General features: G+C 42.8%; 1 protein-coding gene across 5 annotated transcripts in view; it reads left to right on the top strand.

The window, feature by feature from the left end:
• GREB1L (GREB1 like retinoic acid receptor coactivator) overlaps positions 1-17406 on the top strand; it is a 128629-nt gene that overhangs the window by 30706 nt on the left and 80517 nt on the right. For 2 of the 5 annotated variants that reach the window (XM_025147886.3, XM_046938202.1), the window contains exon 2: positions 14463-14553. The exons of the other annotated variants lie outside the window; for them this stretch is intronic. The gene's annotated coding sequence lies outside the window, so the exon portion shown is untranslated. The remainder of the gene's footprint in view (positions 1-14462; positions 14554-17406) is intronic. 5 annotated transcript variants of the gene reach the window in all.

Consider the following 17406-nt stretch of genomic DNA (forward strand, 5'->3'; position numbering starts at 1 on the left):
TTTTCCCTTTTTCTGTCACAATAGACCCTGTTAAAGACACTGTTCCCTTCTTTCTTATAGCCCCCTTTTATAGATACTGAAAGGCTGCTATCAGGTCTTCCCAACATCTTCTCTCCTCCAGGCTGAACAGCCCCAGCTCTCTCAGCCTGTCCTCATAGGAGAGGTGTTCCAGCCTTTGCATCATTTTTGTGGCCCTCCTCTGGACACACTCTTAACAGGTCCATGCCTCTCCTGTACTGAGGACTCCACTTCTGGATGCAGTACTCCAGGTGAGGTCTCACCAGTGCAGAGTAGAGGGGTAGAATCACCTCCCTCGCCCTGCTGGCCACACTTGTTTTGATGGAGCCCAGGATACAGCTGGCTTTCTGGGCTGTGAGGGCACATTGCTGGCTCATGTCCAGCTTTTCATCCACCAGTACCCCCACGTCTTTTTTGGCAGGGCTATGCTCAATCCTTTTATCCCCCAGCTTGTGTTAGTAGTGAGAGTTGTTTTGACCCAGGTGCAAGACCTTGCATTTGGATTTGTTGAACCTCACGAGGTTCATGTGGGCCCACTACTCAAGCCTATCTAGGTCCTTCAGGATGGCATCCCATCCCTCTGGTGTATTAACGGCACCCCATAGCTTGGTGTCATCCACAAACTTCCTGAGGATGCACTCAATCCAACTGTCGATGTCACTGATGAAAGTGTTAAAGAGCACTGGTCCCAGTACTGACCCCTGAGGGACACCACTTGTCACCAATTCTTCTTTCCCCACCCAACAAATGCTTTATAGCTGACAAACATAAGCCATTTCCTAACCTTATCCTCTTTCTACAGAGGTCATAAAAATTGCTAATGCAAATGATGTTGCCTTCTGTTGTGCGCTTATAGAAGGAAGCGGATCACTGCAGTTTATGGGGTACTTACCCTTTTCGGTACATGATGAATGGCTCACTTCAAATGATGTTTCCTCATTGATTTCCCACTGTTTATCACCAGAAAAGACAGAGCAGGAAGAAGAGCATTTAAACATGAAGTTGATTTTGAAGATGACATAAATTTCACTACAGTGTGAAGTCATGGCAATATAGCATTTGCTGGAGTAGAGGAGCAAAATACATGAAGTCACTTCTTTAAACTTAGAACTAAGTTGCAATTTTACTGCTTGTAAGGCTAGCTAAGATTTAATTGATGTTACAGTCTTTGAATACTTCAGTTACAACTTCACAAGAAGTAAAATTGTTTGATCTTCCTGAAATGTTAGTCCTTAAGCTTGTTTGCATCATTCATTTTCACAGAATCCAGTGTTGGCAACTTGCTAGCAAAAATGAGGCTACATAGACTAGAAAAGAATAGGGTGTTTCAGAAGTCTCTTTGGTAGCTACTGTTGCAATCCAGTTTACATTATAAATTTATATGAACTGAATTTTGAAGAAAATGACTAAATGAAACTGTTGAGGTGAGGTGTACCTATTTCAGGAGTTAAAAAGTATTACAACTTATTACAACTTACATTTTCACTGTGTAATAGCATAGCTATCACTTATTTTCTTGCCTTATTTATTTCTGTAGAGACGCGATATAAGTTCTGCTCAGTAAAGTAAAAAAGTCTCTTTGCTTTCTTTGGACTTGTGCTCACAGATTTTTAGGTTTAAACCATAATACAAACAGTCTGCAGACTTCCCAGTCTGATCAGTTTTGATCTTTCTCATTTTCTGAAAACCCTCTTGGGTAAATCTGTGAATGATCTACAAGCCTGCTTAGAAATGACTGGGAAAAAATACGTTGCCCGCTTCCTTTCTAAGAATTATGGAACTGGTCTTCAAATACATCTGCTGTAGACACGGAGGAATGTGATGTGCAAAAAAAAAAGCAGATAATATCCTAGCTCTTCACATATTTGCACACATTCTTTCTAAGCCGTAGAGCACTTCTCTGTAAAACCATCAGTTGCCAGAATGAATATTACCAAGTGTGCCATACTTATCTTGACTCGTTTCTCCCTGTTCAACCACAGTAACTTTCAAGAGGACTCTGAGTCTTGTGGGAGGACACTTCAATACAACGGCAACAATAAAAATAGTTACCAGCCTTGCAGAATGCCAGATTATGTTTAATTAATTTAGTGGGGTAAATGTTGCCCTCTGAAGGGTTAAGTCAATTCTCACAGCATCCAAGTGGAGCCACCACAGTTAGTGACTGATCTACAGGCTCTTTGGATGGAGATGTTAATTGGCTGGATGCTGAGTAGTGTGCAATTTTATGAAGAATAGCTGCAGCTTTGCATCTGTGTAATATTTTAACTGAGCAGGTAATTGGAAATAGACCTTCAAGAGTAACTGTTAGAAGGCAAGGAACAAACCGTGTATTGTCCCTTTGAGGATGTCAAAGGGTGAGGATAGAAAAAGAAAAGGAAAAACACAGTTGTTTTTCTCTGATGTGCTTCATCTTCATGGAAAAACAACTATAATTCATTTCAGTGTATCTGCTTTTTTTTTTTGTAACAGTGTTTAGTGTGCATGCTTGAGTGGCAGAGAACAAAATGTACTTTTTGAAGATAAGAAATGTTTTAAATGATGAGAGCAGCATGCACTGAACATGAACAAGCACAAATCATTCAGACACCTCTTTAAATTTCAAATGTTGAATTTAAGTGGCTTAAAATCAAGCTGAGGTAATAATATAAAAATACGCAGGTTTTTTTTTTCTAAATCCAGTGTTTATAATTGATATTGTTATTGTACATCAAGCAGCTGCTTATGGCAAGCCTTGAAGTAACTGACCCCAAATCTGAGTCTAATAGCATTCTGGAATGAATTGTTCCCAGTCCTTGCTCTTCTAAACCAGCCTCATTTCTGACAGTGGTAGAAACATCTGTACTTGGCCTCTGTTTTTGCTGTTGCTGGGGATATGACATGCACTGAAACTACCAAATTTAGAGATCCTGACAGCTAGACAAGAGCATCTGAATCCTGATAGTCCCAGGGAGGTGATGGGCACGTTGGTAAGGTCAGAACAGTGTTGCTGTTTCATGGTGTTGCTGGAAGATGAGTAACTTCAGACAGTGCAATAGCAATAAAATGGTGACAGAATTATTATGATGTTATAATTGCTACATGAGAGTTCAAACCTATTCCACGTGTATCTACACCTCTCTTTTGCCTGCCTTATGTTGTTAATATGTAGACAATACAGACAATATATGAGAGAAAACCTGTGAGAGTCATCCCTTCATTGTCAATAATTTTCCTAGGGTTTTTATATTTGTGGGAAGAGGAATTAAATGGGGGATTTAACAAGACTACGTTATCTCTAAATACCATTATACTTGTATTCTGGTCCTGGTTCAAAGTCTTATGTTACTGTAGTCAAAATAACATTGTTTTTTTCATTGAAGCTGAAAACTTGAACAGAGATTAGTGTTGTAAATGAGGATTGCTCATTGCTTTGACTTCTAAACCAATGTCATTTAATACATGCTATCTGTGTACCACTGAGCTCTACTCTTCTTTCTGTAAGTGCCAAGTTATGTGTTTCCAGAAGGTTCAAATCTATCTGTAAGCAAAAAGTTAGGGGAGCTGCAATAGAGAGTGCTTTCCTCCAGTCTGTTCCTTATCACCTAGTGCAATTAAATAATCATAATAAATAAAGCTTTTATATTTAGTCTGTTTTTTAAATATCTCAGTTCCCTCAACCCTTCCTCATAGGAGAGGTGCTCCAGCCCTCTGATCATCTTAGTGGCCCTCCTCTGGACCTGCTCCAAGAGCTCCACATCCTTCCTGTACTGGGGGCCCCAGGCCTGGACGCAGTACTCCAGGTGGGGCCTCACAAGAGCTGAGTAGAGGGCCACAATCACCTCCCTCTCCCTGCTGGCTACCCCTTTTTTTAATGCAGCCCAGAACACAGTTGGCCTTCCAAGTGCACGCTGCTGGCTCATGTCCAGCTTCTTGTCCACCAGGACCCTCAAGTCCTTCTCTGTGGGGCTGCTCTCAAGGAGATCTTCTCCCAGTTTGTATAAATAGCTGGGATTGCCCCGACCCAAGTGCAGCACCCTGCACTTGGCCTTACTGAACCTCATTAGGTTCACATAGGCCCACTTCTCCAGCCTGTCCAGGTCCCTCTTCCCTTCCTTCCAGTGTATCAACTGCACTGTTCAGCTTGGTGTCATCTGCAAACTTGCTGAGGCTGCACACAATGCCATTGTCTGTGTCATTGATGAAGATGTTGAAGAGCACCAGTCTGAAGACAGACCCCTGAGGGACACCACTTGTGACCGGCCTCCACGCTGGTGCAGAACCATTGATCACAGCCCTTTGGCTGCATCCAGCCAGCCAATTCCTCATCCACTGAACAGTCCATCCATCAAATCCATACTTCTCCAACTTAGAGAGAAGGATCTGGTGAGGGACCATGTCAAAGGCTTTGCAGAAGTCCAGGTAGCTGACATTCATTGCCCTTCCCCCATCCACTGAAGCCATCACTCCATCGTAGAAGGGCACCAGATTGGTCAGGCAAGATCTGCCCTTGGTGAAGCCATGCTGGCTGTCTCGAATTACCTCTTTATCTCGTATGTGCCTTAACATAGCTTCTAGGAGGATCTACTCTATGATCTTCCCAGGCAAACCATGTCTTTCCATGTCTTCTTTTTTCCCTGTAATTCCTGCTGCATCTGTAGCAACTTGCTTTCTTTTTTTTTTTTTTTTGTTGTTGTTGTTGTTGCTAGTTTGTTTGGTTTTTTTTGGTAACTTCTTGTTTCTCACCATTTTTCTTCTTGGTGAAAAGCCAAAACTTTAGGTCTCCGGATGAATTGGATGAATTGCCAAAGAAGAAAAGTTGCATAACCCATCATTAAATTTCTTAATGGCTGCCACTCACCTTCAGGACAGAAATGCATGTTGCTTCCAAAACCACAAACTAACAAGTACATTTGTGTTTATAACTCAGGCACATGACTTTTTATTTCTGGACATTAGAACTGTAATGCAACCAAGAAAAGAATTTTATAGAGCTCTTAACTTTATAACAGCTGTGTTTTTTCTTAACTGTCTCTTCTGCAATGCACTGTACAGACACCCATGCTGGACTTCAGTAAAGGCTGGTCTTTCAAAGGCACCTACCAGGACAGCAAGAAGCTGCACGTGAGCTCTCTGGTCCCTTTTTCAGAAGGAGGTGCCAGGGGAGCTGTGTGTGCTGTATCCTGGTTCTCAAGCTGCCTGCTGGCCCAGATATCTTTGCTCTGCATGTGTGGGAAAGATACAGCCTAGTTTGGACTGTAGGTCAATTGCATGCTGTGTTAACAAAAGAACCAGTTTCAAAGGCACGTCTTATCTTTGCCCAAACTGCTGCAGGTCCCAGTGCTTTCCTATTCTGTCGCTGGTGGAGAACAACTCCATTCCTTTCATGCATGTAATGCAAAGTTCAAGAGGCTCCTGGATGAGGAGCTATGGGATATGGTTTAGTAGCTTAGTGGGTAGTAATGGTGATAGGAGGATGGTTGGACTAGATCATCTTGTAGGTCCTTTCCAACCTTATGATTCTATGATTCAGCAGGCAACACAATTGTAATGCTTGTTGTTAAACTTTGCCTCCAGCTTGACAGACTTCTAGCTTGCTTTTAGTCTTCCCATTTAAGAGGGATAATGCAGAACTGACAGATGAAGAGTGCTAGGAGTTCTTGCATAGTTGAAGCTTAATTTAAAATGCTTCTTTTCAGTCCTCCAGTGTTCTTGAATGCACTTGTCCAATTCCTGTGGTTCAGTAACACTCCATCTGGTGCTGTGGCCATAAACATTTGCTAAGTTCTTGCCACTCACTTGACAACACAGAATGATCAGCCAAGAGGCAGACAGCCTCTTCCCTACTCCGGGGAACTTGCCTTTGGCTGGCCTGTCCATTTGTAGGGTTACAGTTTACAATCTGTTTATTTATTTCCAGCCCCCTAGTTTTGACTCTGCATTCCCAGCCTAGAAGTCTTATGCTAGTAGTGTTGAGTGCAATCCAGAAACAGAAGCACTGTTATTTCTGGCAGCGAACAAGGTGGCTTGGGCATGAGGAAGGGCAGCTTTTGTGATAGCCCATACTGAGGGAGAGGGGAAGAAAGAGGGAAGCAGTCTTGCCCTTATCTTTACATCCCTTAAAGCAAGATACACAGTATGAGTACTTGACATTTCTTCTGTGTGAGATAGCTGTGGAAGGACCCCAGAGATAAATATTTGGGGAGCAGGACAGCTGCAATAGATAGATTGCTCAAGTGGGCGCGCCAAGCAAATCTGCTAGCAGAGTTTGTGCGTTTCTCTCTGGTTTATGGGGCGTATGGTCTCTAGCTTATTGTCTTGAGTAAAATATGCATCTAATAATTTATAATTAGAGAGTTACTTACTACCAATTATGATTTCATTGCCATTGTTGTTTGCTCTTACTTCATGGCTGTACCGCAGAGTACAGGACTTCAAAATCTAGTCTGTTCTTCTCAGTTCTGCATGCTTTCAGTTTTGGTATGCTTTGACTGGAAATGAGTAGATAATAAAACAAGTTTAGGGCTTTTTTTTCTTTTTTTTTTTCCCTCTAACCTTACACATAACAGAAGCATCAACAGCTGTGGCTGTGATTCTGGCAGGATTCTGCATGCAAGGGTGAGGTAACATTGATGCAAATTCTGCCCTCTTGGACGTTTTCTGCTGTTGTGAGATACGGTTGTGTGGTCAATTACATATCCTCAATTAAGTGATACTTAATGCTTACATTTGCATAAAATACCAGTGAGGCTATGGGAAGGTCTTTTTCCAGGTTGTGGCCTGCAGTATTCTCTGCAGAAATGACACATAGTTTCTTAGGCTGACATTAGCGTATTTGACCTTACAGTCAGTTCCAGCCTGCTTGGAGTCCCCTAAAATATCACACAGTTTGTGGAAAGACCACTGCATTCATTCTTTGAACAGCTAATTTTACTTACTGAATTGATTTTATATGTCATAGAAATGGTGACCAGACTCTCTGGTGTAACTGAGCAAAAGAAAAGTGCTTTGAGAACTAGTCAGGGCCAGACAGCATGAGCAATTATTTTTAAGGGGGAGCTGGCTAAGTCCCGATCTAATCAGTCAAGAATGAAGTGGGACAGATAAACCCAGGGTTACTGAGTTCCCGTGTCTTGGATGAAGCTGTCTTTGTTGGCAGCCTCAGAGAACACAGACTCCTGTAGGCTTTTCTTTGGTGGTTACATCTGTGAGACAGAGGACTGTACAGGTTACGGCCTGAGGACATTTGAAATAGGTCACCAAGAACTGAATCAGACATCCCTGGCTGCAGTAGTTGCCAGAGTGCCATGCCCTGATCCTCTCTGGCCTGGGCCAAGAGTTGTCAAGGTATTAGAGTGTTAAAAGAAGTGTATAACACTGTTTCCCCCTTCTCTGTGAGTGCAGAAAAGAATGACATGGGCATATAATTATAGACAAGTCTTTGCTTTATGTTTTTCTTGGGAAGGTCCAGGGAGATGAGTGGAAGGGAACTAAAAGATAGGTACAAGTATATGAGAATATATACAAATGTATGAGAAAAGCAGCACTTTGCCTAGTAAGTGCATGTTTTTGAGAAGTATTCAGCAAGTTGGGGTTTTTTTGTTTTGTTTTGTTTTGTTTTTTACAGAAGGATATCTGTGGTGGATTACAACAAGTCAGCTCCCTCAAAGATGCGTTACTAGAGCGGAACTCAATTGGGTGTGTAGTATATAGTATCCTCCTTTAAGAAGGCATTGTTAATTGTTTTCCCTTTAAAAGATGAAACGCCTCACAGTTTTCACAAGTAAATATGTTACAGCTTGGGGAAAGTAGGAAAAGAGGAGGCACTTGAACTGTGTAATAAGAAAAACGTTAGTTAGGAGGCCTGTGCAGGCCTCTAGCAGGCCTGTGAATGGGAGAGAAGGAAAGGAGGCCTTGGTGTGCAATCCCACTCACAAAGGAGAGTGAAAATGGAAGCAACCATCATTTAGAAAGCACAATATGCTTACAACTTTTATTTCAAATTTCTCTTCTTTCAATGCACTGTAATGCTGTCTCTACAATTTTTCTGGATTTTAAATCAAACCAGTGTAATTAGCTAACTGTACTTATTAGCCTGAGCTGACTCTAGCCACACAATGGTTGAATCGGTTGCCATTATATTTGTTTAACTGCTCTAAAGTAAGTTTCCAACAATAGGTTCCTGCACTTAAATAGCACTGTGAGCACTGGTGCCCTATCAATCATTCAGGCCTTTCCCTCCTGCTGTCGGCTCTGATAGACAGATCTGCTGATGTGGGTACTCTGGAAGAAGAGATCAGGAAGAAGGGATGATGGATAAAGACCATCTCCTGTCTTGAGAGGAAATCAGAAAAATCCTTTCTTTCACTGTCAATAAGCTGCTTTGTCAAGGTGTCACAAGATTAATTGTGCCCATGCAAGGAGTGAGAACTTTTCCCCCTCTCATTTTGGTGTAATAGGGTGGCATTCTTCTGAACTGTGACAGAATTGCAAAGAAAGAGGCTTAAGAGATTTCAGTGCTGTAACATCACTGTCCTGTAAGCATTTGTAAAGCTCTTAGGCATACATACCCGGTACTGCGAGGTTCTGTCAGTAATTGATTGATCAAAGTATTTGTTTCAGGTGCAGTACGGACTTGATCCCATGAAACGTGTGGTGCTAACTGAACTGAGTCTGTCAGCACTGTGGGTTTGTTTAGGTTTTTAAAGATCAAACTTTCAGCGAAGAGCTGCAGAAAGCCTCTCTATGACTTAAACATGAATGCAAAAGCGTGCAACTGTGCGTTAGTTTCTGAAATGATACATTTTCAGTAGAAGGGAAAATCTCCCATAAGTGACTGTGGAATATTTTGTTTTTGGATCTGTAGAACTCTGTTTAGTATTTTATTTTGCCATTGCCCTTCTGCATGCTTTGAAGAAACAAAGTGTAGAGTATAATAAAGACGGAATGATCTGACATTTTAAATTAGTCCTTTAGCACATCAATGCAACGAGTTAACCTGAATTCTGAACAGAATAGGTTGGAGTTTAAAAAGGAATTACACATTTTACATCAGTGAAAGGACTCCTTTCTGTGACTTAGTCCTGTGGTCAGATGGAAAGCATTTTGTGTAATCTGTTGCTTTGTATCTACTTACATATTTCTTAGGAGTTAAGTTTTAAATTAGTAAAAGAGAATTGGAGACTTAAATAGCCGCATCAGTTTTTTCAGCTGGGTGTCTCTGGAGTAGATCTGCTGTTTTTAATGTTTGCAGTGTTACACTATGAAAAGCAGTCTATTTTTTTATTAAGTTTTTGATTTTTAATGTTAATGTTCCTCTGCAGCTTCCCTTCAAATTAATGTCGCTTTAAAACTGCTGAACTCTAATGTATGATAACGGAAATCGTAACTAAACCAGCATTTTCAACATGGATGTGCCTGACCTTGAAATGCTGCTGATAAAAGCTAATGCTGTTAAATTGCATGCCAAATTAACCCTCATTTCCAAATGCTTTGTGTGTGTGTGTTTCCTGTAGGATATACTGGCTTTGATCCTACAAAGCAATGCTTCTTTTACAATAGGTTATTTTTTTAATGAAGGAAAATCAATGAACAAGTTTCAATGCCTGATTTCAGTGGCAGCAAAATGAAATGGTTATTTTTGCATCCCTCTGCCACTGTACCTTATTGTATTCAATGCCTGACGTGAATCATTGCCTTGGTGGGGAGGTGACACTTACTTACAGCTTGAAACTTTACTTTTATGTATGTAAACCTCTTTAAGGATCACAAGTTCACATGAGAAAAGCATAGGAAAATGAATAATGGAATGGACAAGGAATAGCTGCCCGAAGCAGCTCATTTATACATTTATTAAGTCTTACTGAATCGTGGCATCAGTATAAATGTTTTTTTAGTCTGACTTGAGATGAACCTTGCTTGTCTCACAAATAGCTTTTTTTTCCTGAAACATTCAATTTTGTACCATTTCAGCACTTGTCCTTCTCGGAGCACACTTTTATTTTATTCAGAAGTTACATTGCAGAATTTATTGTGGATTCAGAATTTAGATTGCAGGACCATACGCAGTCTGCTTTTTCACTTGCATCTTTTGAGGAGTATGGCCTTGGTATGGGATTTGACAGGAGATAGGGATCTGCCTTCCTGGCCTGGCGGCCCTGTGTGCGTGGCCCAGTGGTGCGAATTGCCACTGAAGTGGAACAAGCAGCTGCAGAAATAATTCACATAGCAATAACTGGCTTTTGCTAGTTACTGTCTGCTGAAGACCTGGCATGTTTTCATTTTGAATTGAAAGGGCATCTTTCAGACGAACCATCGTCTGCATGAATTCATTTGAAGGGGATATTATCATCCTGTGTGAACTTTGGAGGGAAGCACTCACAGGTCATAAAGTGAATCACCAACCTCCCTGTGCTCGAGCCTAAGCCCTGACCTGTCTCCACCATGGGGACATTCAGCTGCCAGCTCAGCATGATGAGAGCACGTGGTATCCTCCCTCTCACATCACTTCTCCCCCTCAGCCTGCCCTGCCAGCAGTGGCAGAGCCTACCTCCCCCATGGCCCTTTGGGATGGTTTTGCTCTTTCATTGGGGAGGAATCACAGATTTTCACCTCCCACCTTCTCTGTGTCAAGCCCTTGTTCGCTGACTTGCACAAATAGAACCTAGTGCCTGCCCTGTTGTTTTCTGTGCCTGTCACCTTGATTGTGTTACCTTTCTTTTTTTGCATTCCTCTGCTTGTGTTGTCTTGTCTTTATAGCATCGAGTTTAAGCTCTTTATCTTCTCTTTCAAGGCCCTCAAATCCCTGAGGTTTTTTCCTTCCCATTATCTGCCCCCTGTCTCTCCTTGTTATTGAGATGTCAGGCCTGGACCCATTCAGCCTACACTGCCTAAATGGGGCAGACACAGCCGACCTTGATCTAGGGCCAGGCTGGCTCTGGACTTGGATTTTTGTGTTAGCCGGTGCAGTTCTGTGCCCGCTCCTCTGGGCTTGGAGGGTGCTTGTATTCCAGTGGAAGCTTTGGGCAGGATGAACAGCCTGATGTTTTCTCCAGAGAAATCTAGAGGCTGAGTTTAGAGCTGGTATGGACCACGGGGTATTAAAGCAATGCAGGTGGAAGCGCAGGGAGGCCTTCCCTCTGAGGGGGTGGTGCTCCTGAGGGAGCGGGTGGCGGTGGCAGCGCCAGAGGGGTGGCTGTAGAAGGGATCTGGAGGTCTCAGCCAGCTCTGCTCTCACTATCACCAGCTTTTTGTCTTAAAATCCCTCTTTGAGGAGCAAAAAATAGGGTGGTGGGGTATACCTAAGGCTACTGTTGTATTGTATCTGAAGGAACCTTAGGAGGATGCTGACAGAGGGAGGAAGAGGTGAAAGCTTTGTTACTGTTTCAACAGCATTTCTCTGAGAATTTAAGAGAAAATGAATTCTGCTGAAGTGACCTCTTTTTCACCTCTTTCTGGCTTTTGAAAAGCCTGTGTTCCCTGAACCATCCACACAAACACTTACCCAAATAATGAAAAATCCAAGTGCACGTGCTCCAAGGGGCAGTTCAGCATTGCTGCTGAGATGGCTGTAGTTCCTATGGAAAATTGATCTTTTTTTTTCCATTTCAGTAACTTTTAAACATTCTCAATCTATCCTGAAGGAAAATATAGCAACTCCTAAATAACAAACGAGAAGCTTTTTGAAGCTGAGAGCCTCCTTCTGCATGTTTTCTTGTAACTAAGGGTTTTGCTGAAACCTAAAGAATATTTAAATAGGGACAAAGTACCTGATCTGGCAAAGACCTGTACAGGAGTACCAGGGAGTGGGAGATGATGATTTTTCTTCTTCAAAATTAGATCTCCAACAGATTAAATGTGAGCTTGAAAACAGAGTGTTCTAGGAAGGAAGTGAACTTGAGAAAAACAAGCAATTTAATAGGAATGTTTTAACCTTGCTTTTAGCACAAAGTATTTTTGTTGCGCTTGCTGACCCGATTGCTTCAATGTCACTGCAGAGTATATTTTCTTTGATTTTGTTGTTGTTGTGCTTCCCATATTCATGGAGAAGGACTAATCTTCATGCAACTTCTGCTTGATATCTAACGTCAGATAAAACAGTTGAGTCTCTGCTTTCCTACAGAGAGTATTTCCGTATGTTATTTCTTATAGTTTTAGAAAGATAAGAACTACTGTTTTTCTGCTTTAGTAGATGAATGGCTGTGAACGGCACCTTGCAATAAAGTCAGTGTTTCAGTGCTGTTCCCATTAGGTCTTTTGTATTTATCGGGAAGGAATCCCTGAGCACAGGCTTGTTTTCTGTGCAAACACTGGGAGAATGTGGGGACCAACAAGGTTGAGCTGACCCTACGTGCTGGTCTGTTCTGTGCAGCTGACTGACATGTTTCAAAGGTTAAGCTAACTGGGGATGAAATGTAATCAGTAGCGTGCTGGATCCTTTCCAGATCACACTGGAGCGGTGCAATAACCAGCATTGTTAGCTTTGGGAAAGCAAGAGAGGCAGAGGTCATTACCTGTGAGCATAAGGAACCAACTGTCTTCTCTGTTACCTCCCACGTTCGTTTATTTAAATCTTATCTGGAATTGTTATCCTGCTGGACTCTGGTTTTCCAAAAAGAAAAACGGCTGTTTATTCTTCATTCGCTGTAATTTTCATCTTTCTGCTGATTTCTTGGAGTTTCCCCAAGACCTCAAACCCTCTCATTAGTTGGGATTTAAAACAATGTTCAGGGAAGTGGGAAAAGCTGCAAGTAAAACAGTTGCTGCTTTTCACATGGCAGCCAAAGATAGGCCAGGGTAAAGTAGGCAATACTCTAATTAGAGGGTTGTAGTGCACCAGTAGAGGGAGATGCTCTTGGTAAAGTTTCGTTCCTTCAGTAGGTAGTAGCTAGGAAAAGAGCTGATATGGTTGGAAGCTGGTGAGGGATGGTGAGCAAGAATCATGGAATCCTTAGAGTTGGAAGGGATTTTTAAAGGTCATCTGGTCCAACTCCTCTGTAGTGAACAGAGACACCACAGCTAGATCAGGTTGCCCAGGGTCTGATCCAGCCTCACCTTAAAAGTCTCCAGGGATGGGGCATCAACCACATCTCTGGGCAACCTGTTCCAGTGCCTCACTGCCCTCACTATAAAATACTTCTTCCTTATATCCAACCTAAATCTACCCTCTTTAAGCTTGAAGCCATTTCCCCTTGTTCTGTCACCACAGACCCTGCTAAACAGTCTATCACCTTCTTTCTTGTAGCTCACCTTTAGATATTGAAAGGCTACTATCAGGTCTCCCCAGAGCCTTCTCTCCTCCAGGCTGAACAGCCCCAGCTCTCTCAGCCTGTCCTCATAGGAGAGGTGTTCCAGCCTTTGCATCATTTTTGTGGCCCTCCTCTGGACACACTCTTAACAGGTCCATGCCTCCCCTGTACTGAGGACTCCACATCTGGATGCAGTACTCAGGTGAAGCCCTCTCTGCAGAGATCACCTCTCTCACCCTGCTGGCCATGCTGCTTTTGATGCAGCCTGGGATATGATTGGTTTTCTGGGCTGCGAGGGCACATTCCTGGCTCACGTCCAGCTTCTCATCCACCAGTACCCCCAGGTCTTTTTTGGCAGGGCTGCGCTCAATCCTTTCATCCCCCAGCTTGTATTGGTAGTGAGGATTGTGTTGACCCAGGTGCAAGACCTTGCATTTGGATTTGTTGAACCTCATGAGGTACATGTGGGCCCACTACTCAAGCCTATCTAGGTCCTTCTGGATGGCATCCCATCCCTCTAGTGTGTCAAAAGCCCCCCACAGTTTGGTGTCATCAGTAAACTTACTGAGGGTGCACTCTACCCCACTGTCAATGTCACTGATGAAGATATTAAAAAGTATCGGTCCTAGCACTGATCTCTGGGGGACACCACTCATCACTGATCTCCATCCAGACCTGACCATTGACCTCCACTCCCTGGACTTGATCCTGCAATTCATCAAACAGTCCGCCCATCAAATCCATATCTTTCCAATTTGGAGAGAAGGATGCTGTGGGGTACCATGTCAAAGTCCTTACTGAAGTCCAGATAGGTGACATCAATGGCTCTTCCCTTGTCCACTGTTGCAGTGACACATCATAAAAGGCTGCTAGGTTGGTCAAGCAGGATTTGCCCTTGGTGAAGCCATGCTGGTTTTTCCATGTGCCCTAGCATGAGTTCCAGGAGGATCAGCTCCATGATCTTTCCCAGCACAGAGGTGAGACTGATAGGTCGGTAGTTCCTGCAGTCATCCCTTTTACCCTTTTTAAAAATGGGTATGATGTTGCCTTTTTTCCAGACACCAGAGACTTGACTGCCATTTTCAGATATCATTGAGAGTGGCTTGGCAACTACATCAGCTAATTCCCTTAGGACTCTGGGATGCATCTCATTGGGATCCATAGGCTTGTCAATGTTTGGGTTCTGCAGGTGATCACAAACCTGATTTTCACTTATAGGGATGTTGCTTCTCCAACCTCCTCCTACCAAACAGAACATTTGAGGGCTGTGCAGTGAGCAGTTATCAGAGAAGACTGAGCCAAAAAAATTGTAAGTACCTCAGCCTTTTCCATTGTTACCAGCTTGCCTGTGTCACTCAGTAGGGGGGATACTCCCTCCTGGACTTTCCTTTTCTGGTTGAGGTACCTGTAGAAACCTTTCTTGTTCTTCTTGGCATCCCCCGCTAGATTTAGTTCAAGCTGGGTCTTGGCTTTCCTATCCCCATCCCTATGCAGCCTAGCAGCTTCTATATACTCCTCCCACAGTACCTGTCCCTATTTGCACTGCCTGTGCATTTTCTTCTCACTCTTCAGTTTGACCAGCAGGTCCCGGCCACACAAGGCTCTTGCCTTCTTTTCCTGACTTGGTACACCTGGGGTTGGAGAGCTCTTCTGCGCTGAGGAAAGCTTCCTTAAAGATCTGCCAGCTCCGCTCTGCACCCTTACCCACAAGGACATTTTCCCAGGGTGTTTTGTTGACTAACTCCCTGAAGAGCTGGAGTTAAGCTTTCCTAAAATTTGGTATCATAATTTTACCCTTTGCCTGTCTCATATTCCTCTAGAGCATGAACTCAACCGTAGCATGGTCGCTACAGCCAAGGCAGCGGGCTGTGAAATGGGGGGAGGTGGAACAAAGCAACAAAGATAGCATCTCTGAGAAATGATTTCCTCTTTCTTCCTATCCTCAACCACCCATTATTTTCAGCTCCATCTCAGTATTTTCAATCTTCTGCATTCAGATCTGCAGCGGGAGTCTGTTCTGAACATCAGATAAAAAGGTTTCCTGGAAGGCACCAGAAGCGTGCAGCATATGGTGGGGAAGTACTGCTTATTGTCACATTAGGGATTTCAGGGTTGACAGGCAGTGGAGCTAGGATTTTTCTCCCTACTTAGCTTTTACACAACCTGTTCTCAGAAACTGTCAGTACAATAAGAATCTACTAAGCAGGGAACAAAAAATTGCCTTCTTTTTGAATTCGTTGAAAAGGTTCCCACTCCACAAAGCATGTTGTTTTCCTTATAGAGCAGTGTATGAATATGGCCTTGAAAGCCAATGCGTGTAGCAGCAATGGAGCCTTTTCTCTGAAAGAAAAAGGAGGCAGATGGAGGATGTACGTTTCACAGCAAGTCTATTAGGCCTGTAGAAAGGATTAGATTAATAAGTGTCTTTGTATATAGTCCTGATTTGTATGTTATAATTAACAGCTGGAAATATGAAAGCCTTTTCCAGGATCTCTTTGAGCGTTTCAGTTTATGCATTTTGCAGTGCTTGCTAAAGAAGCAGAGGTCTGTACTAGTTAATAGGAAGATCAGCTCTGTCCTGAGGAGTTCTGCATAGATTGGTTATGATGCCAGAAGAAAATGTTATTATTTCCACCTCTATTAGACGATGGGGAACGTAATCACAAGCAGAGAGAACCCCCTTATCAGTATTGCCATCCCTTGCTACCCTCCTATACTTCAACTATAGAACAAACTTTTCCTTATTTCTGAGTCTTCTGGACAGAGGGATCTCTATTCAGTATGTGAGAGAAGGAACAAGGTGTTTTCTTCCTATTTGCTTTTCTTATGAAATTCTTCCTGAAAGGCCTTTTACTTCCTAAACTGATTTCTTTCCTCTATGCTGGAGCACTGCAGATGTGGCAGGGCTGAGCAAAATCACTGCCTTGTCCATGTGAAACCTGAGTATTTGTCCTTCCCAGTCCTGTGCCTTTCACTTAGGCCTTTGTCTGTACTAGATTTAATTCCTCAAGAGGTAATGTGTTTGGTTTCACCACCAACCTTAAAATAAAATTCAACGCCCATTTTCAGAAACACTCCTCATCTTTTAGCAAGCTGTGTCTAAATTAGACATAATATCTGTATAGATATCGTTTCTTCTCTACTAGGATAGCTCTTCTAGTGTTTGTTATTTGTAACCCAAATGTTTACTCAAGTTTACTGTGACTTCCGTTAGCTCTCTAGGCTTTATGGAGGTCCTTGTTTTAATGTGAAAGAGGCTTTAGACTCCAACTGCACTCGTAGAGGATTTGGTCAGCACAAATAGTGAAGATGCCACGACCTGCTTGCAGTTATCCCAACTCTACAGAGGAGCCCATCAGTTTGCCAGTGAGGGTCTTCCTTCCAGAGGCTTCTTGCCAGCTCTGCTGAGTAACCTAAGGAACAAGAAACCCAATTTCTTCCACCTCCATGATGTTCAGTCAACTGTCCAAAGTGGAGTCCATGACAATTCTAGGTGAGGGAAGACTGGTGAGTCAGGTGCTCACCCCTATGGAAAAATATCTAGAATTCCTCAAAGACATAAAGACTCTCAACATTAGAATCATTAGAAACATTAGAATTAGGAAGATTCGGCTGTGTATGTCTTTCTGCACAAGCAATGGCAGTTAAGCAAGAAGTCCAAGGGTTTCTTTTTTGCTGGATTACCACAGTGCTGAAGGAACCCAAAGGAACAAAACTTTAAATAACGTTGCTTAGAAAAGCCCTTTGTAAATGAAATATGGGATCCGCTTGAATTAAGCATCTAAAGATTACTCCTGATACTCTGGGCTGATCAGCTTGCCCTTTTGTTTGGGGTGCTCTGACACTTTTATAAGAAAGATACTTTGAAAAGATCACTAATGGAAATTTACTGTCTATGGCTGCCAGCAAAGACTGTGGTGTTGTCCCTCAGCAGAGTAAAGGCTAACTGGGTTGAAGGGGATCATTTTATTTGATTACTAGCAGCATCCACCTTCAGGTTCAGACTGATGTCTGTACCATCTTCCACTTTTCAGATATGTTTCATGTGTTACTGCAAAGCCATCAGGTAACAGAGGGTGTGTGCAGAGCTTTCATGGGATGCCTTGACAGCAGGCTCTCCTTGTCGATACGTACTGCAATTTGTACCTGGACACAGTCACTG

The sequence above is a fragment of the Gallus gallus genome, chromosome 2 (genome assembly GCF_016699485.2).
Source record: "Gallus gallus isolate bGalGal1 chromosome 2, bGalGal1.mat.broiler.GRCg7b, whole genome shotgun sequence".
Taxonomy (NCBI): Eukaryota; Metazoa; Chordata; class Aves; order Galliformes; family Phasianidae; genus Gallus; species Gallus gallus.